General features: G+C 41.2%; 1 protein-coding gene across 2 annotated transcripts in view; it reads right to left on the bottom strand.

Annotated features, from left to right (window-relative positions):
* IQCJ (IQ motif containing J) overlaps nucleotides 1–23,654 on the bottom strand; it is a 194,088-nt gene that overhangs the window by 113,406 nt on the left and 57,028 nt on the right. Inside the window, exon 1 of one of the 2 annotated variants that reach the window (XM_061168230.1) lies at nucleotides 2,747–2,907. The exons of the other annotated variant lie outside the window; for it this stretch is intronic. The gene's annotated coding sequence lies outside the window, so the exon portion shown is untranslated. Of the gene's footprint in view, nucleotides 1–2,746; nucleotides 2,908–23,654 lie in introns of those variants that run through there. 2 annotated transcript variants of the gene reach the window in all.

The following is a 23,654-nucleotide window of genomic DNA, read 5'->3' as shown; positions in this document are numbered from 1 at the left end:
ATTGTATGCTCAAGGAATGCAAATTAAGTTCAACAATAGACTAAGCAAAACACAGTTGAGAAGGTTAATCTGCCACTGATGTGATGAGGCAACACAACACAAAGACAAATGTGACTGACTTGGATTATCAGCTGCCTTGAAATGCCAAATCCATCGGTAAAAATAGTCAAGTGTAGGTTGTAAAGACTCAAGAGAATGGAAAAGGGCCATTGGCTGGCCACCTTTTGGTAGCAGGGCTGGGAGGTGCATCTTGGTATGTTACTACCCAATGGATGGGCTTAAAAATTCTTAATGCCTTTTCACTGAATGTGGTACTGGTTTTCAAGCTTTTATTTTAGTACTTGAACTTTTCACCTCCTTCTAAGCCCAGCCCAGGGCCTCCATCAACACCCACTTTCTTCAGGAAATCTTGTTTTTTCACACCTCTGTGGCACTCACTTGAACTGTGCATTTTATTCATTTCTTATAAACACATTCAATCTTCCCAATAAAATTAGAAGCTCCTCCAAAACAGAATCCAGTTTTATTTTAGGTTTCTCTCATCTCCAAGATCTAGCACATAGCAGAGCTTAAGAAATATTTGATGAAAATATGTAGGGAATTAGATAAAATTGGAGGCTGTTAAAATGCATAAAGAGTGCTAAATATATATATATTTAGAAATGAGATGGCATGCGTTCAGTGTCTCTGGCATGCCTTTCAGGTATGTTATGGCTATAGTTCAATTTTCAAAATAGGTTGGGTAATTTTAACGCTAGCCAGAAAAGCTAACTTTCACTATCTCAGAGATGATCTACATTAGTAAATAAATGTTCACTGACTGCCACTCTGGTGCCTGTACTATTGGTAGCTTGCTTAAATGAGTAATAAATTACTTTTAAAAGGTACAAGTTAGTCACTATTTTATTTTGCCTAAAATATTAGCTGTTTTCTAGAATTTCAAATGATTTGCATATTTTAAGGGCTTATGACATTCAGTTTCTATAATAATCTTTTAAAAAGTCAAAATAAAACTGCCATACTAAAACTAGGCCTGAGTGCCTAGAAACTCATCAACAGTATTTTTATTTTCTCATATCAAAAGTTGATGTCTTGTTTAAAAATATCTTGTATTAAAATCTTTTTTCTGTGATACCATAAAGACTGCAAAAAGATAGCGTTAATATCTCAGAAGCAGGACATGTAGTCTTCTGCAAAGTTTTTGGGGTCATAGAGGTGGGACTACAATTACCTAAGTGTTCTGAATGAAGAAATGACGTATTGGTTGCTGCCCTTCAATGCAGAGCAGCCAGAAACACCATTTAGCTAAGATCACCATATAAATTGCACCTTTGTACTCCATGAACGGAAGTTGTTTCATATCTTACCAGGATCTCAGTCTTGTTGGCCTGGAAAAAGAAGTGTGTAAACGGAGAGGTGGAAGGCTGGAGAGACTGAAAGCAGGATGCAAGGAGGGAGGTGGGTGAGGAGGTATTAAGGGGAAAATGGAAGAGAAGGGGAAAAGGGGAAAGGAGAGAAGGGCAGAGAGGGGAGAGGAAAGACCAACAGAAGGACAAGACGTGAGGAAATAAGAAATTCATGTATGTATTAGAGGACAGAGAGTGTTGACCATGATCATAGCTACTGGCCTTAGCTATGACATCAGACAGCTGTGGCTGTAATGCACAATGACACCCCAGCTACAGGTGACCTGAATTCACAGTAACCACTCTCTCAGACTCCAACCAGAGAGGCTTTGCTTGGTGCTACCAGACATACCAGACCCGAAAGGGCATCTTTGAGTTTAAAAGGACTTTGCTCACAGAGATAGGTGAGCCAAGCCCCCAGAACCATTGAGAGGAAGAGGCCCAGACAAGCCAATGAAGTGGTGAGGAGGAGGCTCCTCCTTGGACAACCTTCCAAGCTCAGAGGCCTCAAACAGGTCATATAGGAAAGTCTCTTCAACTGACAAAAGGCAGGGCTGACACCAGCTTGGCTAATCAAAATGATTAAAGTTGAAAATCATAAAAAATAATTTAAATATTTTATTTCAAATAAAAAATGTATCAATGTGATAGGGACAGAGTGAAGGGACAAAGTAGGTGATCAAATAGTTGATCCCACTAGGGATTATAAGTAGAAAAAATATAGGAGACCCCTGTAAGTTAATGATTACTCAAGAAAGCAGGATGGCTTAACCACAAAACCAAGCAGGCTTGCTTAGCAACAAAACCTTGCAGCAGAAGCACGAGACATGCACCAAACAATGAAACAATGGTAGCTTGAGACCCACATCCTGCCCAGGAAGCTCAGTAAGTTAGTACACACTCTCTGCACACATAAACACAATAATCTGTGGATCTAGCTTGACCATTGGAGGGACAAGAAAATTCCCTTGCTCAACCTGGAGGAGAAGCTGATGATGGAAGCATGACGTCTACTCAAGAAAGACATGAAAACTGTTTTCCCCTCCCCACTTTTCCTTTGATTACAAAACTTCTGCCCAGTAAGTTCTCGGGACACTGCATTACTTGCCTGAAGGTGTTAGTCGCTCAGCCATGTCTGACTCTTTGCAACCCCATGGATGATAGCCTGCCAGGCTCCTCTGTCCATAGGATTCTCCAGGCAAGACTACAGGAGTAGGTTGCCATGCCCTTCTCCAGAGGATCTTCCCAACCCAGGGATAGAACCAGGGTCTCCTGCACTGGCAGGCAGACTCTTTATTGTAAACCTCACAGGCATTCTATTCTAACAAATCACTTCTTACCTGTCTATCACTTTGCCCTTGCTGAATTCTTCCCTGTGTTGAGACATAAAGGACTCTGGTACCGGAGCTCTTCAGAGTCCCTGAAATGACACCAATCGGTTCCAACTATGCATACATATTCCATCTTTCAATGAGTCGAGTTCTTGCTTTTGCACCTTCTGACTGGGGTCCCATCACGTTATGTGCACTACCTCAATATGCCACAGTGCTGGTTTTCACTTCAGTTTTTTTTTCTTTTCAAGTGGAGCCAAAACTAATATGAAAAGTTGTGAAACAGTCTTAGTGTGAACTCTTTCTAATGCTATTTAATGTCCCTTCAATTTTGTACCATAATTTTGCCCACAACCAACTTGAAGATTTTTGTGCTTGTTTGGGAACTTTATTTTTAAAGTATTTTCAAAGGGTTTGTGATGGCTGGGTCTTTTTGTTGCAAGCAACAGGATTCGTTATGGCTGATTCACTAAGAAAATTAATTTGTAAAGAAATATTTGGAAACATACAGAAGTTGGGGAGGGAGGAGATGAAGAAGTAGGCTCAAAGTAAACTCTCTGTAATCACATCACAGAAATGATTTTCTAAGGAATCTGCCACTGCAGCCAACTCAACCCTAAAACCACAATACAAAACAGATGCCCCATGTCCCAATCTCATGTCCTTCAGTTACAGGGGCATCTGACTGATAAATCCTAGGTGACAAGGGAAATGGAAATTTTAGACGTAGAGAGAAATTTTAAAGATCCTGTGTTAGTCATAAAGGAAAGATGTCCACTATAACTTTTTAATTTTCATAAAAGTCACCAATTCTCCTTTCACACTTACTTTTCATTAGTCAGTTGATGACATATTTACCTAAATTACATAATTACAAAAGCAAATACAACCAGAATGCAATAAACATTGGTCACTGCCATATCTCCAGGACTTAAAACAATATCTAGCACAGAGCAGATGATCAGTAAGTTTATGTTGAATAAAAAAATAAATAGACATAGTAATCAGCACAAATGACAACCTTATAACTCAATCGGTTGTAGCAGATAGTTATTCACAGGTATAGTTAACTCTGAACAGTCACTGTGGTGTAGACATCTATCAGAATATTTTACAGAGGGAATGGAGAGTTTCAGTTATTTGGAGTGAGTGAAAGTCACTCAGTTAGGTCTGACTCTTTGCACCACCATGGATTATACAATCCAGGGAATTCTCTACTCCAGAATAATGGAGTGGGTAGACTTTCCCTTCTCCAGGGGACCTTCCCAACCAAGGAATCAAACCCAGGTCTCCCACATTGCAGGCAGATTATTTACCAGCTGAGCCACAAGGGAAGCTGTTTGGGGAGTTAATCAAAAGAATGCTGATTAAAAGACCTACAGAAAATTTTCTCAGCCTGCTAATAAAAGATGTATGGTAAGATTTTGGTAAAGGATACATGGTAAGATTTTTATTTTATTTCTCCCCTAAAGTTTTTGTTGGGTTTTCCTCGTATCTCAGTTGGCAAAGAATCTGCCTGCAATGCAGGAGACCTGGGTTCAATTCCTGGGTCAGGAAGATCCCCTGGAGAAGGAAATGGCAACCCACTCCAGTATTCTTGCCTGGAGAATCCTATGGACAGAGGAGCCTGGCAGGCTGTAGTCCATGGGGTCACAAGGGTTGAACACAACTTAGCGACTAAATCACCACCAAAGTTTTACCCACTTCTACATAATTAAAACATTATTGTCTAACCTACATAATCGGCCTGTGAAAAGGCAACAAGCATCCCTTTTTACATCTGATTAAACCATGTGGTTCACTGCAAGCAAATGACTTGCAATACTTATAGCTAAAAACTGGCACAGCCAAAATCAGCTCTCAGACCTATCCACCCCTAGTTTGTTATTCTTTCTACCTCACTATCTAATAGATTACCCAAACTTTTTAATTATCTACCCTAAAGCCTTCACTCATTCTTTACTTCATTCACTCATCCCTGGAGGCTCAGATGGTAAATAATCTGCCTGGAACGCTACGCAGGAGACCCAGGTTCTATCTCTGGGTGGGAAATATCCCCTGGAGAAGGGAATGGCAACCCACTGCAGTACTCTTGCCTGCAGAATTCGGTGGACAGAGGAGCCTGGTGGGCGACAGTCCACGGGGTTGCAAAGAGTCAAACACAACTAAGCGACTAACACACACCCTAAAACCTTCATTTCTTCTTTGCTTCATTCACTCATCCAGCTAACATTTCCTAAGCACCTGTCTTGTGCCCAGAACTGAGGCAGCCCCAGGAATATCAAGCTAAAAAGAAGTTCACGTTCTCAAACTAGGGGTAGAGGAAGGGAGATAGATACACCAAACATTCTCTAAAAAAATTAAAAATAAAAATAAATACTTTTAATATTTTGAGATAGAGAACTCTCTGAAATATACTGTATACTTTCCTGAGTCTTAAACACTATTAACACTTGACTATAATCAGTCAAGGTTATTAATATGACTTACTATTGCAGGGTTAGGAATTATTCCTTCAGGTATGAGGTATGAGTTCCACTGGCCTTTGCAGAAAATGTCCCTGACAGCTCTCTAGAGGAGGGGAACCTGTAGCAGCCTGCCTTATCTCACTTCTTCACAGCAGATTCTTTTCTCCTTAGTAGGAGAAAAATAAATCTTCCTGTAACTTCCAAGCAAATTATTAATTCACTTCATCCACTGCTATATGTATCAGGCCATGGTGTAATTATGTGTTCCTATTTCTACCTTCCTTACTAGAATGCAGATTGAGGATAGGGCAAGGATTATGTCTAATTTTTCTTTGCACTTCTCCCCTCAAACTTAATGTGATAACCTGGGCCTTAGTAAGCACTCAAAAACTGTTTGTGGAATTAATTCTCATATAACACTAAAGAGCAGCTATTATTCCCACGTTACAGGTGAGTAAACTGAGGTTCAAAAGAGGTCAAAACCACACAGTGAATGGCTGAGCCAGTACTGAACCCCAGGTCTTCAGCCTGCCTTAAATAACCAGTGGTCTCCCCTAGTCAAGACATAGCTACTGGTTTTAGAGAGTCTTGAAGAATTACCTACAACCTCCCTCATAACACAGCAGGACCCTGAGAGACCCTGATTGTGGAGGTCGGGCTCTTCAGAGAAGGGAGACTATGGCCCCGAACAGTCAGAGTTAGCAGCATTCTTCAGCTCGGCATTTACTCTCCAGCACAACAAAATGCCCCACAGAAGCCAACGTGCCCTGCTTTCACAGATGTCATGACTGAACAGCCTGTAGTCACAGCTCTTTACCATCTTATGCCAGCGGGACCGGCTGATGACCATTTCCCTAACAGATGCATTTCCTGGGGGTGGGAATCTCCATCGTAGTGACTCCACTGTCCCCAGTGCTCCAGAGGACTTTGTACATCCTTCAGACTTCAACAAAGTGAGTTTGGACCTCAAACCTAGAAATTATGCAACCATGACTGGGAGGGGTGAGGGGGAACCACCTTGGGTCACAGAAATTTGAATCTGAGATTTGGAAGGAATCTTAAAAATCATTGAGTCTGAGTACCTCTGTTTCGTGGGGGTTTGTAAGAAGGCCATGGCAAGTGACTCCAGTATTCTTGCCTGGAGAACCTCATGGACAGAGGAGCCTGGTGGGCTACAGAGTCAGACATGACTGAAGTGACTTAGCATGCAAGTGACTTGACTGAGTTCCCTTCGGGCCATGGCCCTGGAAGAGGCAGCTCCCCAGAGGACGGCTGGTGGGGGGAGAAGGCAGGTAAGAGAGTAGCCAGCACAGTAGGTGGAAGGTGAGGAGGCATAGACAGTCTGGATGTCGTGAGGGGATGTGCTAGGGAGAGAAATCAAGTGGGCAGCTGCAGCAATTGTCGGACAAAGCCAAGCCGGTCAGACCCGACTAGAAGGCCCAGGCCCCCGGGCAGGATAGAAGGCCCACGGCCATAAAGCACAGGGCAGGCTGGCGCTGAGGGAGGGCCCGCAGATGGCAGTGGGCCCCCACAGTGCCCGGCTGAGGTTACCGTTTCCGGTCAAGGGGCCCCAACCCCCTGCTTTGCTGGAAGAGAGGTTGTGCTCCTTACAAAGAGGAGGGCTCTGGGGTACCTGCCATCCAAGGTCAGTGTGTTTGAGGAGGAAGGTAGAAGATGACCCAGACTAAACCACTCCACCCTTACCACCTTTCCACAGAGCTCCCCTGCATTCAGCACCTCACGGGAAGAGGCCCGATGGAGTGTGGGCACCCCGGGGGCTGTACTGACTGCAAAATTCCTCTAAAAAGTAGAGATATAAAAGGGCTAGTTGCTGGGACAATGCACGGGACTCTGTCTGACCCATGAGAACTGAGTGAGGAGAAGAAGGGGCAGGATGTGAGGCTGGGCGGAGTGAACTCATGAGAAGGCGTCAGAAACCCAGCCTCGAGGCGGGTCCGTCTGATAGAGTCACTTCGCCATTCCACACGTGCTGCTTCAACACGTGTTCACGGCATGGTTACTGTGTGCTGGGCTCTGTGCTAGGAGGAGAGCACAGAGGCCAGGAAGAAGCAGTTTCTTGGTCTCAATAATCAGAAGCACACACCATGTACATGTGTGTGTGTGTGTGTGTGTACATGGAGGGGCAATGCAATACACGCTCTGATGCCCAGCACACAGCCCCTTGCCTCCCACACTCCAGAACACACCTACGTGTCCTACTGAACGCATCAGCAACCGTCCACCTTCTCTCCTCCAGCCTTGCACAGACCAGAGCTAACAGGGGTTCAGCGCCTCCAGGCCACCCTCCGACAGTGATGGACGGAAACCAGAGGACACCTTCAGCTTGCTTCTCCCCAGGAGAGCCAACTTCACACTGGCGCCCAGTTCCCCCCAGGCCCCAGTCTGGGCAGCCCACAGGAGACTGCTTCTAACACACCTTGCACTGGCTTCCTTCACTCCCCTCTCTTACCCACCTTCTTACCAGGCCTTCATGGACTCACTTTCCCAAAACAACTAGCACTTAAATCCCTGGCTCAGGGACCAGGCATTCACAACAAGTTCTGGGAAAGAGGAGTTGAGCAGTGACCTAAGTCCAGAGGGTGAGGAAGGAGGTAATGGCAGGGAGAATGGGGGGTGTAGTTGGAGCGGCGGCAGGCATGCTGGCACCCTAGGCAAATGTGACCACTGCAAAAAAAAAAAAAGCAGAGAGAAAGAAAAAGAATCATCCCAGTGGACGGATAACTTAAAGGCCTTTGGAACGGCTGTGGTATAAAGGGAGCAGAGGGGTGGGGAGAGAAGACTGGAGAGGTTTGGAGCAGCTATACCTCCTGGCCCTGTGAGGCCTCCCTAGAGAGCATTGTTTTTCTCTGAGAGTTTGCAAGCACAGACTCAAAGCTTGGTGTCAAATGGGGCATAAGAACAACAAGATCAGCAGGGTAAATCCCTTCAATCCAATTCACTTGAGTTGAGATTGCAGTGAATTGAGAAGAAATGTTAACTCCAGTGTCTCGAACAATACTTACACCAGGTGACTGTACTGAGACCTTCAAAAGCTGAGTTCAAAAGAAGGATAATTTCTCAGGAATATTACACCCCAATCTTAGCTCTCCATTCCCTTCTCTTTTACCTGGAGAAGTCTTAGAATCAGCCCCAATACAGCCTCTTCATGTTCAATGCTTTGCTAATACAACCCCACCCAGAAGCACCCAACAGCAAGCTGGAACAGGGGGAAAAAAAGTTCTATTTTTAAAGTGCCAGCAAAAAAAGATGCTGCCTGTGAAACTGTATGATAGAAGCCATTCACATCCAGTATCTGAAAGAGCTACCGTTGGTATGAATAATTCAAAAACAGCTCCAGACAAATGATCCTGGGATTATATGGAAATAGAAAAATAAACCTCCGGAGTCTGCTGCTCCTTTTATTAAAGCCTGGTTCACATTGAACACTGTTTTCTCTGGGGTTATTTCTACTACAAATGAACAGTCAATAAGGCAGAATCTTTGCAATCGTGCTGATGTGAGAGCCTGAAGAGAAGTCATTTTGATCTTCTATTCATTTTTACCTTGTAAATTATTAACTAATGTGGATTGGGAAAAAATTAAAGATAAGCAAATTAGTCTTCATTTGTTTATTTTAATTATTTAGTGGGCTCACAAGCTTCATTACAAAACATACAGGAGGGTGAGTCTTCCCCTAAATATTTATGTTTGTTTCACAGATCTGACACAATTAAGAACTGTGAGAGGTGCCATCCATAGCTGAAATAAAACAGGGCCTTGGTGGCCCAGACTATATGGCTGACATCAGGCTACAGCCTGACTTTGCTGATTACGGCCCTCCTGTCAAAATGTATCTAGCAATCTGAAGGAGTGGTTGCTGTGTGTCTGAATTTCCCTGAAAGCCAAAATTTTACAAAACCTTTGACATTCTCCATCTTCAAAGCACTTGTAAGAAAAACCCCTCTTTACAATCACATTTGGCTCTCAATGTGTTAATAAAGCCATTAGGTAGAGGTGATTTTGCAGTGTCAAAAAGAATAGACTTTGATGGCAAGAGAGTCCTTGATGAAAAATTTCACTACCATTAGGGAAAGACAGCACCTATAAGAGGCAAATAGGGCTTCTCAGTTTCAATGTATTTAAACTAATGGATCACTTTGCACTAGAAAGATGTCAGTATGTGGGAGCAATCAGATAAAATGAGCCTGGCTATTTAAGCACATGTTTTCCAGATTCTCTCAAGAATATCCCAAATGAAGTTTTCACTTTCTGCATAAAACAAACAAACTGAGAACTGACACCAGGGCATGGTATCAGGGATATTCATGTATTACTCATGCCAAGGAACAAGGTTGCTATTTAATACCTGACCTTTCAGAATATTCAAAATGTAACATAATTGTAGAAGGAAACTGGGGCAAAAGGGCAGAAAATTTTCCATAGGGTGGAAAATAAAAGAACTAGGATACAGACCATGAGATCTTGCACAAGACGAGATTTGGCTGTGAGATTCCTAGCAGCTAAAAATAAAGAGAAAATAACAGTTTTAAGATTAGTTATACAAATTACAGAACCATGGAAAACAAGAACAGGAAGTGAAGAATAAACACAACAAGATAGTCAGGTAATCTAACTTTCCTATTGTTGTTGTTACTATTCAGTCGCTAAGTCATGTCCGACTCTGTGACCTCAGGGATTGAAGCACACCATGCTTCTCTATCCTCCCAGAGTATGCTCCCAGAGTGTGCTCAAATTCATGTCCATTGAGCCAGTGATGCTATCTAACCCTCTCATCCTTTTCTGCCCCCTCCTATAGTCGGATGCTTTTCAAATTTAGTTCACCAAGTGAACATACAGAATATATGCACAACACTATAAGTGAATGGTTTGCAAGCAGTTATCTTGCGTGTATCTGAATCACCTGGAAGTTTTGGCAGACACAAAGCTTCTGATTCAGAAGGTCTGGACTGTGGCCCAAGAATTTGCATTTTGAGCAAGTGCCCAAGTTCTGCAGATGCTGCTGGTTCAGGAGCCACATTTTCCAAACCACTGGCATAAATGAATTTTCCAGTTTCACACCTCTTTCACTTCAGTCAGCATCCCTAGAAACTTTATCTTATGCCCTTTTTAGCAAGTTTCAGAGAGAGAGGTTCAGATGTAAAAATCAACGCAGATAAGACTTTGTGCAGAATTTGTATATTGGTTACCTTGGAATAAGCTGAGACAGTTGACTAAAAATCCAATCATAATAATTATTTCACGTCATTAATTATTATGCTACAACCCCCCCTTAATCCCCCTTTCCCAATCTAACCTTCACCAAAATGAAAAGTTTGAGAATTGTCTAAAGTCACAAAGTCAGCTTTAGGATGTTTCAAGATCTAGGTCAAGCTCAGGCCCCTGACAAGTACATAAAGTTCTGAGAAAGAGGATCAATACGTCAACAAAACTGATCCTTGTTCTTGGGAGATCTTCTGTGTTTTCTGCCTTAAGGTGAAAATACAAACTATTATTTTGTCTCAAGACACCATGAGGAAGGAGAGGAACAAAGGTAGCAATTGAAAAGTAAAGTCTTTAGCATCAACTGATATATGCTTCTCAGGTGGCGCTAGTAGTAAAGAACCTGCCTGCTGATGCAGGAGACTCAGGTTCAGTCCTGGGGTGGGGAAGATATCCTGGAGGAGGGCATGGCAACCCAGTCCAGTACTCTTGCCCAGAGAATCCCACGGACAAAAGAGCTTGATGGGCTAGAGTCCACAGAGTCACAAAGAATCGGCACAACTGAAGTGACTTAGATGTACAACCTTCTGGAAATGATAGTCTTTATGCCTTAATGAATATTTTAAACTCAGTCTGAATTCCAGGAGCAAATAAATAAATCATGTCCCTTTCATTGAAACAAGTGCTTCTGTCTATTCCTCCATCCTTAAAAGGATGAAACCTCATTTTGCTATGAATGTTGACTCTAGTAAAACTTAGCATAAATCCTACATCGACATATTAAAGGGAAATTATACAAATGTGAAAAAATGAATAGAATTTTCTCAAGGCTACATCCTGGGACTGAATGAGGAATGTTACTTAATGCACAGATGCTGAAAAACTCTACATAAGAAACAGGGATTCGGCCTTTATTTATTTTACTAACTGACATTAATTTTAATTATTTATGACAATTCTTCAAAGTTTATTTGTAATAGTAATGAAATCTTAGGAAGTTAAGCCCCCCTGACAGCCCTTGACTGTTTAATCTCACTTGACAAATATGATGAAAACACAAATTCTTAGTGAGAATTATATACCCTGTGAATTAATGAAGTGAGAATTAACATATTCCCTTCATGCCGGAGGCTTTTATTTATGCACCTGAAAATATATTTTGAAGCCATTACAGTCCTTTCTAATATCAAGCTTTTATGAATGTTTTGGCTGAAAGACTGTATTATCGTAACAAATGAGAAACCTAAAGTCCTGAGAAGTTAAAAGATTTGTCCAAGGTTAAACACAGAGGTAGCGTCAGAGCCAGGTTCAAAACATGAGTTACTCCGGATTTTTCCCCTCACTGTCTGTAGCATCAACCCTATGGGGGGTGGGGTTAGGGGAAGCCTGTCACGTGAAGTGCAGGAGTGGAACTCACCTCTCTCAATTCTTTCTTTTTTTTTTTCATTTATTTTTATTAGTTGGAGGCTAATTACTTTACAATATTGTAGTGGTTTTTGCCATACATGGACATGAATCAGCCATGGATTTCCATGTGCTCCCCATCCTGATCCCCCCTCCCACCTCCCTCCCCATCCCATCCCTCTGGGTCATCCCAGTGCACCAGCCCCGAGCACTTGTCTCATGCATCCAACCTGGACTGGCGATCTGTTTCACACTTGATAATACACATGTTTCAATGCTGTTCTCTCAGATCATCCCACCCTCGCCTTCTCCCAGAGCCCAAAAGTCTGTTCTGTACATCTGTGTCTCTTTTTCTGTCTTACATATAGGGTTATCATTACCATCTTTCTAAATTCCATATATATGCGTTAGTGTACTGTATTGGTGTTTATCTTTCTGGCTTACTTCACTCTGTATAATGGGCTCCAGTTTCATCCATCTCATTAGAAGTGATTCAATACTCAGCCATTAAAAATAACACATTTGAACCAGTTCTCAATTCTTTCATAAGGCTGAAATCTAAAACCTCAAGGGCCACACACAGTAGGGGAGGAAAGTTGGAAAACAGCACCCGGGATGTGAAAGGAGTGACTGTACCTGGTGTGGAACTCTATTCTATTGCATTTGTCTGCTTCCTCCTTTTTTTCCCCCACACTCTGATTTTGAGCTTATCTAAATGTTTATTTCCAAAGGCTTCCCAACCTCACCTCTGCTCAAACCAATGGCATCAATTTGCCGTATCTTCAAGGTAGAGCCAGCATCTGGTTCTTTTTTTATTTTCCACCCTTGCTTTCCTTTTGTCCCAACTGTTTCACATTTCAAGTTGAAGTTCTGCCTTCCCAAGGCCAATCCTGTAATGTAAGTGGATAGTGAGGAGGGTTTCTACAAACATCATCAACCTCCACAGCTGAAGGGGGCCAATGTAACTGACCCTTTCTAATCACAATAGTATGCATCTCCCTCACATCCTTCTTCTGTCCATCCCACCTCCACACACCCATCAAGATCCTACTTACCCTATTTTCTCCCAAATATATCCTTCATGTAGCCTTCCTTGAGGCAGAAATATTAATAGCTCCTCAGTCGCTCTGATGATCACATTCTGCATTGTGGTGGTTGTGGGTCTAGTCTACCCACCTTATCCCAGGTTCTAATCACTCTGGGCACACTTTGCATCCCACATCAATCTCCATGCTGTCTTGCATGTGGTTAACACCCAATGAGTATCTGTTAAAGCTATGAATAGTTATTGAATTTATTCATATATAGGTGGAGCCTGGTATAAAGGATCAATAAATATTTGTTAGATGAAAGAATGGATAGGAAGTTGGATAAATGAATGAAAAAAATAAACTTATAAAAATGGATTTATTCATCTTTTTCCCCAGATGTCTTTCTCCTATGATTTCAAAAAAACATATTTAATAAGGCATAACCCTGAGAGTTATTTCAAGAATCAAAATGTTGCCTGTCACAAAAATTTCTTTTACAATTCATATTCACTATTCCTGAAGAAAAAAAAATCTTTGGAACTTTTAAGGTTGCTTACAGATACAAATTCTTTCCTACCCACATAACAGAAACAATTCACTACTTCTGAAAAGCAAACGGGTTGTATGTGATCGATCTAGATGAATTAACACTAAACTAAGGATGCAGATGACTCTAACTATGAAGAGATGGGCCATAGATGCCCTCCACAGCCCTAAATGTCTTCTCCTCAATCTGACCAGCTTCTCCACTGTTCTCTGCAACACATTCTTTTCCCTTCTTCATTTTCTTTCTATATCAGTAGGGAATCACCATAGCAACAATCTGAAATAAATCAATTCAGCTACTATTTTTCTGGATGTTACAGCCTTGTTCAGAGGTCAGATTTCAAAGAAAGCAAAAGACTGAAGCTCCTGACAGATGAAGGAGGCAGAATTTTCTGCTAACCTGAATAACACCAATGAAAGGAACCAGAAGGTGATCTCATCGCTTCAAGTTCAGAGAGAGACAGCTGCAAAAAGGGACAAAAGGGGAAAGAAGAAGAATATGATCACTCAGACTTGCTTCTGCAGAGACTTTTAACCATCTGTGAGCAGCGCCAGAAGAAAAGGTAGAAACAATTTAAGCAAATTAAAAGAGGATGAACATTTTTCTTATTTAAAATGAGGCCATTCATTCTTCATATCCATTTATTTAAAAATAAAGAAATAGTTTACCATTAAATGTGTTTAATTGTAAGAGTCATTGATTTATTTCCCCCTATAGGCTTCCCTTGGAGAAGGAAATGGCAACCCACTCCAGTGTTCTTGCCTGGAGAATCCCAGGGACGGGGGAGCCTGGTGGGCTGCCGTCTATGGGGTCGCACAGGGTCGGACACGGCTGAAGTGACTTAGCAGCAGCAGCAGCAGCAGCATAGGCTTCCCTAGCGGCTCAGATGGTAAAGAATCTGTCTGTGATGCAGGAGACCTGGGTTTGATCCGTGGGTCAGGAAGATTCCCTGGAAAAGGGCATGCAACACATTCTGGTATTCCTGCCTAGAGAATCTTTTGGACAGAGGAGCCTGTCAGGCCATGGTCCATGGGGTCGCAGAGTCAAACACGACCGAGCAACGGAGCACATAAAAGCATGTATGGATAGGCAGTATGGTCTTTTCTACCCAAAGAAGACAGGAAGATCCTGTAAAGTTCTATCCACCGTACACTATGAGAGTTGATACAACAGGAATCGTGTGTGTGTGCATGTGTCTATAAATAGAATATTTCAGAAAGGTTGAACATAGATCACAAGTAGTCAAGAGATCTGGAAGTTAGTTGTGGCTCAGTCACCTACCCAGCAATGGGACCAGGAACAGGTCACATAGCATCCCTGATCCTCAGTATCTCACCAGTGAAATAAGGCTAATATTATCTGTCAGCTTACCTAAGAGGAATATTGTGAGGCCTTGTGAGGTAATGTGCACGAAAGGATTTGTCCACCATAGCACTGTTTTGCCCATAGTCACTATCAGAGACCTTTATGATTCCCAAATCATGCCAAACGTTTGCTTGCTATTCTGTACTTGCATACACACAACCGTCAAGTCTAGTGTGCATGCACATAACTGAAAAGTCTTCAAATAACTATTTTGAATAATCACAGTAAGAGTGATCAGTCAAGAGGCTTGGGTTCTAGTCTTAGATCTTCAAGTAAATAAATGTACAAGCCTGTGTGGGTCATTTTACCTACGAGAATTTCCATTTCCTCCCTGATGTCTGTCATCCTTTCTAGCTCCAATATTCCTATAGAACACATTAGGAATGGACTGGTTAGAATTTTGAAGTTAACACCTGTTCCTATTTATTTCAGAGGTAATCATTTACACCTGGAGTTTTGCAGCCTTCTTCTCTTCCCTCAATCTGTAAAGAAAATTAAGGCATTTATTGTTCCGCCTCCCTGCCCCAACCTTTACCCTGCTTTTCTGAGAATAGTGACAAATGTCCAATGGGGCATTTGTGGTGAGGAGGGTACACAACACAATATGAGGGACCATACAGGAAGGCACAATGAAAGGAAGAATTGAATGATAAAGACAAGATGAGAAAAAAGATTTTTCTGGGGTGAGGTGGGCAGGAGGGAGGTCATAAGCTATCAAAAGGTTCAGGCTACTGAAGAATAGAAAGAACCCTAAGAATTTGTGTGGACAAGTACTTGGATTTCTGTAAATGGGAGAAATATTAATAAAGATTTACTTAGGCTCTTATTCTTTAAATGTAGCCTGCTCTGGACCACATGAGTCACAGCTTTATAAGCAATGCTGTGAGTGACTTCTTCACACCCATAACTGGCTATGTGACATGCAGACAGTGACTTCAGGATTTTGTTTCAAAAACATCAGTTTTCCTTCTCAAGCGCTGATGGATAGGTATGACTGTATAAGTCTGACACTTAATATGTGTAATAACAAAGTCAAAACAGTTTGTTCAAATGTGATTGAATCTTGTATTTTCACAGAAATTATTTTGGGCACAATGATGACAAACACATGTCCACTTACACTACCAAAAGTGACTATATATCAAATGTAGAAATATACATCAAAGGCTTATCTACATTAATAATAGGACCCTCTAAGGCCGTATGTCTGTAACTTTAAAAAATCAGTCATAATTATCAAATTATTAAGAATATAAAAAGACTCAGTGGGACGTGAGAAAGCCAGTATTACAGATTTTTGGCCACTGTTTGGCAACACAGTCCAAAAATAAAATTTTAAAAAGTCCTGTGCCCTCAGTACATGGCCTCTAGGTGACAACCTGCTCCTCAAGCATTTACCATCATTAATACCTAAATGGCATGCCTTCTCATTGATAGTTCTTGGGACCATGGATACCTGCTGTGGAGGACCCAAGATCCCATGTTCTCTTGGGGGTGCCAACAACAAACAGTTTTCCCTGCTGAATAATCTTTGGGAATCTTCAGGGAATAGATTGAACCACAATCAGTTCAACTGGCAGTCACAGGTTTTTGATGAAGACTGAAAACTAAAATACAAAATTGAGACAAATACTTATCCCCCATTTCAAGGAACTGTGACAACCATCTGTTCAATGGAGGAAGCAAAATAATAACATAGACTCTGCAGAGGAATGACTGGTGAGTACTCTGTAAGAATGGAACCCACTGGAAAAAAATAATAATAATAATAAAAAAAAATTTAAAAAAAAAAAAAAAAAAGAATGGAAGATAATTAATTACTCCATGCCTCGAATTACTCAAACCAAATGAACAGACAGATTAGACAGACAAAAGGGAGGAGACTAATTCTTTATTTCAATTTCCTTTAGGAACAACAAAAATGTCATCTGGATCTGATTAAACTGTATGCATCCAAAGTAATCAAAGCACAATGGGACATGTTTTAATATGTCATCATAAAAAATTTATTCCATAAAAGTAGACACATTCATGACTTAATATATAATTAAAATCTGAGTATATGGGATATCTAAGTAATTCTAGCAGGGTCTACTACTGCCCTTTGCCTATAGTAAGATGCTTAGCTCATTTGGAGGAAAAATATGATTGGATAGTAATTTATTAACCTAAATCGTATCTCTAAGTTGTAAAAAGAATTTCTTCAAATACCAATGTTTATTTCTTAAAATGATTTACTATGTTTTAACAATATTTGAAGAGAATTTCTTCTACTCTCTTAGCTAATCAGAAATTTCTCAAAGTAAATATGGGCTCTAATGCAAATGATGTAAGCCTCTTCATTGCCTTATTTGTAGACATAACTACACATGGAAAATTCCTCTTGATTGTCAATATTCTAAACAGGAGTTTTATTATTCTAATAAACAGTTCCATTTCTACCACTTAAAGCCCTTCAATGGTTTCCCATCAGTCTTAGTATGCAGATCAAAATCTTTAATATACCCTACCAGGTCCCGTGGGATCTGCCCTGCCCACGCTCCAATCTCATTGTCTGCCCTCAGCTCCTCATTCAATACTCTTAAGCCTCTCTGGACTGTCAAGTATCACAACCTGACATTGCTCAGTCTCTGCTTCCTGCATGGAACTTTCTATCCCACATTCCTCTTCTGGTCAACCCTTGATCTATTTTTTCTTTATTTTTGATCCTGTTCTTCAATATAATTTCCTTACAGAACCCTTCCCAGAATCCCTAGATGAGATCTTGTCCCTTTCGGGAGCCAGTCCTTCCTGGGTCTCTTGCGCTCCTCTGCATCTTACTGAATGGATCAAGTCTGCAGGGTAGGCTTCCCTGGTGGTCCAGTGGTTGGGAATCTGCCTGCCAATGCAGAGGACACAGGTTCTATGCCTGGACTGGGACGATCCTACATGCCGCAGGCGGACAAAGCCCACATGCCACAACTAGTGAGCCTTCACCCTGGAGCCTGTGCTCTGCGACAGGAAAGTAGCCCCTGCTCCACACAACGAGATAAAGCCTGTGAGCAGCAGCAAAGGCCCAGTGCAGCCAAAATAAATAATTTTTTTAATCTGCCACCAGATGTGGTCTTTGATGGGTACTATATATATATTTGCTAACTGAATGGATTTGATGATGATGCAAAACACGGAGTGTCTAGATGGACATGTTATTTCATCACATCAAATCTAGGCGGTAGGATTATGAGTTGATGTATGTTACCCCCTCAAAAAAAATATGTTGAAATCTGAATTCATAGAACCTAGGAATGTGACCTTATTTGGAAACAGGGTCTTTGAAGGTATAATCAAGTTGAAATGGCATTATAATTAATTATAGTGGGCTCTAATCCAATATGACTTGTTTACAAGAATAGGAGAAGAAAAGAGACACAAACACATGAAAGGACAATGCCATGTGGTGACAAAGGCAAAGTCTGAAGTGATAGAGTGGAAAGCCAAGAGACGCCAGATTTCTAGGAAACCACCAGAAGCCAGGGAAAAGGAAGAGCAGATTCTCCCCTTCAGGTTTCAGAGGCATCGTGGCCAACACCTCGATCTCAGACTTCCAGCCTCCAGAAGTGTGAAGGAGACACTTCAGTTGTTTGAAGCCACCCCAGTTTGAGGGACTTTGTTGTGGCAGCCCCAGGAACCTGGCACTGGGAGGTGCCACTGCCTCATTTTACAGATGGAAACACTGAGGCTCCGCGCAGCAGAACAACGTGGCTAACGTTTCACTGCTGGTGTGCAGCAGAATCAAGAGCGAAATGCAAGCACTTTGATTCCACAGCCTGTACTCAGAAGCCCTATATGATCCTGCCCCTGTGATGAACTCTTCCTTTCACATTCCACACTTTGCTCTTGGGCGTCTCTATGGAAACTGCCTAATGATTTAGCACTATGGACATGTGACAAAATTTAAAAGGGTGATCATATCTTACATCCAGTGTTGTTCAAAACCTAGAGGATGTTAGAGGTTTGTAACAGCCCGGTGTGTGACCCACAGGCCTCTGCACAAAGCCTCTCTATGGCAGTCCATCCACAGCTGTTCATCTCTGGGCCTTCCCTTCCCACTCCTGGGAAGGCTGGAGAAGCTGCAGTGAATGGAAGAGTCACTAGGCTTCAAATCAGAAGCCCCTTTTTAACCCTCTTTTAAAAATTCATAACTATTTCATGTAATACTATCGATAAAATGGCGAATACATCTCATACGTCTGTCAAAACCTACAGAATGTACAACACCAAGCATGAACTCTAAACTATAGACTCTGGGTGATGATGTATCAGTATAGATTCACCAGTCGTAGCAAATCTACCTCTCTGGTCTGCTGCGCATATTAAGGAAGGCTATACATGTGTGACTGGAGAAGGAAATGGCTACCTATTCCATAATTCTTACCTGGAGAATTCTAAGGACAGAGGAGTCTGGTGGGCTACAGTCCATGGGGTCACACAGAGTGGCACAGGGCTGAGTAACTAACACACACACACACACACACACCAGGTATGAACAGGGGAAACTACTTTCATTCAATTTTGCTGTGAACCTAAAACTTCTCTACAAGATAAAATCTATTAGAAATGTTTGATTTACATCCTATCATTTTTTAAAAGTGACTTTAGGGCACTCAATTAAAAGACCTAAATTCTGATCCTGGTTCTGCTCAACACTCGCTGTGGAACTTGGGCAACAGATCTAAATATGACATATGATATTATACATGATATGACTATGTGATGTGAAATCTTCACTAGAAAGATGAGTACAGCACTGCACCCTATTGCTAATCTTCCTTGCATGACCTGTGACGCAGCTAAAGAAAAGCAAATGCATGACTGTGAGTCTCAATAAATAGATGTTTGAGGCATGCCTCATTGGCAGTTGCTTCCAGTCGGGATGAGTGTGTGAAGAGGACCTTTCTGTTGGGCTGCCCCCCAGCAGGTATCCCCACCACTACTGTTGGGTTTGTGGGCTCCTGAGCAAGCTCACAGGGGCATTTGTCCTGGTCTTTACAGCAATGGCCCCAACAGTTGGCAAAATATTATTCCTGGGCTGCTGAGCAGGGTCAGCCAGCCAAGCAGGACTTTGGCAAGTCGACTTCAGCCTGGGGGGAAGAGCAGTGAGCCAGACCTCATGCAAGGGGATCATTTAGCAGCTTGACAGTAAAGATATGTGTAAATAATACCGGGGAAAAAGAAACTGTCCATGACACAGGAGTGAGAAGTTGGGACGCACTCAAGCCACACAGCCTCACAGTAAAAGGGCCAATAATATGCCATCACATAAAATATATTTTTTCCAAGTAAAGCTGTTTTCATATATAGTTCTATTAAAAAAATGAAGTTCTATAAAAAAAATGAAAAAAGATAGTTAATTCATTTATTTTTTTAATTATGTTACTTCAAGACCAACATGTCAACAGAACTAACCTAGGATTCACTTTTTCATCAGTAAGTCAATACAAATAAAAGTAAATAAACATGTAAATAAAAATTCAACATTCTTACTAAGCAGAACCCAAAGAAGAAAAAAATGCTCGGTGAGCTCATATTCTTTCCTTACTCAGGAAAATTCATTTTATAAAGATTTAAGTGCAAATGTATAGCTTTACTTAACTGTTAGCTTGGCTTCTTACAGAAATAAAGGCATTGTTTCAAGGTCTCAGAGAAAAGATAATTGTTTGATTCAAGGCCAAGTAACAAATAGGTCATAGGTCTTGTTTTCAGGATCTCATTGTTGGAAGAAAATAACTGCTTCTTACATAAGAATCAATCACTATTTTATGAATAAACTTCCAAATTACTTCTTATGAAAGACCACAATAAATAAATACATATAGAAAATCAAGTATGGACTATCAGGCCAAGAGCATCAGTCTGAAACAGAGATGGGAACAATCTCATCTGAAAGCACTGGAACACATCCACCAGGAAAATTCAGGTGCAGGTGTTAAGGATTACAAAGTGGACATTAACACACCCGCCTGATCCAACAACGCACATATACCACCTCAACACAAGCCCATGCTAATGACCAACTTCTCCTTATTCAAGTACTTGTTAAGGCACAGGCCAGTACCAGAGCCTAGTTATCTAAGATTTCCTGTTTAACTCAATGAAGGTAGGTGGACTTCCCTGCTGGCTCAAACTGTGAAGAATCTTCATGCAGTGCAGGAGACCTGGGTTCAATTCCTCGGTCAGGAAGATCCTCTGGAGAAGAGAACGGCAACCCACTTCAGTATTCTTGCCTGGAGAATTCCACAAACAGGGGAGCCTAATGGACTACAACCCATGGGGTCACAAGGAGTCAGACACAACTGAGTGACTACCACACAAGCACACACAGTATTTGAAACAAAAGTTTTATTTTGGAAGATATATAGGGAAAGCACAGAATTTTGGTCTAAATGAACTGAAGCTTGAACTCTAATTTTACTGTTATAAACCATGAATCCTTGTGTAAGTCATGTCATCTTTCTAAATTTCAGGGCTTTTCATCTATTAAAAGAAAGACAGTAACACTGACCCAAAGAGCTATCATGAAGATGACATTCCTCTGAGGAGACTAGGATGTCTAGTAGATTTCTGGGAACAGGCAGAAGGCTCTTCTCTGCTATACTGACTCCACCTGACCACATCTCAGTGGAAATATTCACATTAACTCTCTGCCAACAGGAAGAGGCAGGAAAGCAGAGACACTGAGTCCTTGTGAAAAACCTGAACCTCAAGCTGTCCCCTGTGTGCTGTGGGACACAGACAAGTCCCTCTCGGGGCCTCTGTCTTATGTATAAAATCAGATTATAATTATATTCACTTCCCGTAGCTGTGGTGAATATATTAAATAAGAAGATGTTATGAAATTCATCTCTAAATTTCAAGGTACTCTTAAAATATTGTGATTTCTAGTTTAGGTATAGATAAAAGGATAGTATATAGAAATATGAAAAGTTACATTGGAATAAATATATCTCATACCCATTGGTTTTGTTTTCAATTTTTTATTTTAAAAATTGTGGAAGAGTAAAAATGTTTTAAGAGAGTTTAATCCAAAAAGATCAGATACATGATCTTGGAACTTAAATAAAAAGATCGATTTTGTGGTCTGAATGCTTGTGTCCCCTCAAAATTCATATGTTCCCCCTGAAATTCTAAATTCAAATTCAGAAACTAACCCTCAGTGTGATGGCATTAGAAAGTGAAGTCATTTAAAGAGATGATTAGGTTCTGAGGGTGAAGCCTTCATGAATGGGATTAGTTCCTTCACAAAAGGGACCACAGAGAGTGCCTTCACTCCTTCAAACTTGTGAGGACGCAACAAGAAGACAGCCATCCATCAACCATACAGACAGCTCTCACCAGACACCACATCTGCCAGTGTCTTGATCTTGGACTTCCAGCCTCCAGAGAAATAAATACTTGTTGTTTATGAGCTACTCAGTCTATGATAGTTTGTTAGAGCAGTCCGAATGGATTAAGATAGTCAACAAGTCAAAAATAAAGAACAGCTAAAATTATAGAATTATCTAAGTGTAATTGAATTGCTAAAGCAGAGATACTGTCCTCAATTTTTTTGCTTTACATTTTTAAAAATCCTATGATGAATCTGATAACATCAAAAACTCAAGGCAAAAAAAAAAAAAAAAAAAACCACACAAAAATTTAAAAGACAGATCTTTAGGTATTGTTCATAGACCGCTACCTGAAGTATAAAGGTCAGATCACTGCTGTGGAATATTCTTTAATACTCTCTGTAACCTTCACTCATAAAGGAGTATGAAGGTCACATCAACAGCTCCATATATTATTTTTCAACAATAAGTAAACTTGAGTCATAAGAAGGATTTTCTAACATTCACTGCACTCCTTGATACAAGTGGTTGCTGGCATTACCTGACAGGGAAGACTCTTGGTATTTGTGCTATTAATTCACACCATGCTGAAGACTTCCTGACAGCTTGACTTTTACAAGAGCTGAAGTTAATTCATAGTCTTCCTTTGCTCTTCTTGAATTAAACAAGTCTTTTGCCTCAGGTATTCACATTTTTGCCCATAAAAGTAGCACCAAATGCTCTCTGAGGGGAGCACACCTCAAAGACCCACCCACAAAGCCCAGGTGTGGCCATGAGAAAATTCATTCTTCCCAAAGGGGCAATTTACTGCCCTGCTGGTTGTAATGTGGGGAGGCTCATCAATTTCTGTGAAGTGTATTGCACAATCTATAAAATGGGAAGAATACTGTCTTTCTTCAGGGGGCTGTACTAAGACACCCAATTTCCTTATCAATAAAAAATTTTATTCTCATGAAAGAATCACAGAGGGGATGATGCTGGAGTCCATGAGGCACAGTGGTAAAACACAGGCTCTGAAGCCAGGATGTCTAGATTCAAATCCTCACTCTTACCATTTACTGGTGCTATTACCTAGAGTAATCTGCTTAGCTAGTCTGTGCCTCAGTTTCCCCATCTATAAATGAGGACAATAACAGGACTACTCCATAGGGTTGTATATGGATTAGAGAGTTATTATTTGAAAAACATTTAGAGCAACATCTGAAACATACTAAATTTTGTATGTTTCAATACAAGCTTCAATTTAAAAACCCACTGATTATTGTCCTTGTTTTCGAGAGTGCTGCCCACTTAGTCTCCCCAATATGCATGTGGGTACAGTAGCTTCATGGCTGTTAAAATATTCCCTGTGGCAAACACTGCTAGCTAAGTTTTTCCTTTCTTCTTGGCCACATAGATCACATTTTCCAGCCAACCTTCCATTTGGGTGTGCCCCGAGAAAGTGAGACTTGATGGGCTTAGCACATAAAACGCTTTCTGCACAATATTTGATAAACTTTTCCTTTCCATGGCTTGATG

The sequence above is a fragment of the Dama dama genome, chromosome 19 (assembly GCF_033118175.1).
Source record: "Dama dama isolate Ldn47 chromosome 19, ASM3311817v1, whole genome shotgun sequence".
NCBI classification, from domain to species: Eukaryota; Metazoa; Chordata; class Mammalia; order Artiodactyla; family Cervidae; genus Dama; species Dama dama.
Note: the sequence above shows the minus strand (reverse complement) of the source record. Positions and strands in the feature narration are given on the sequence as shown.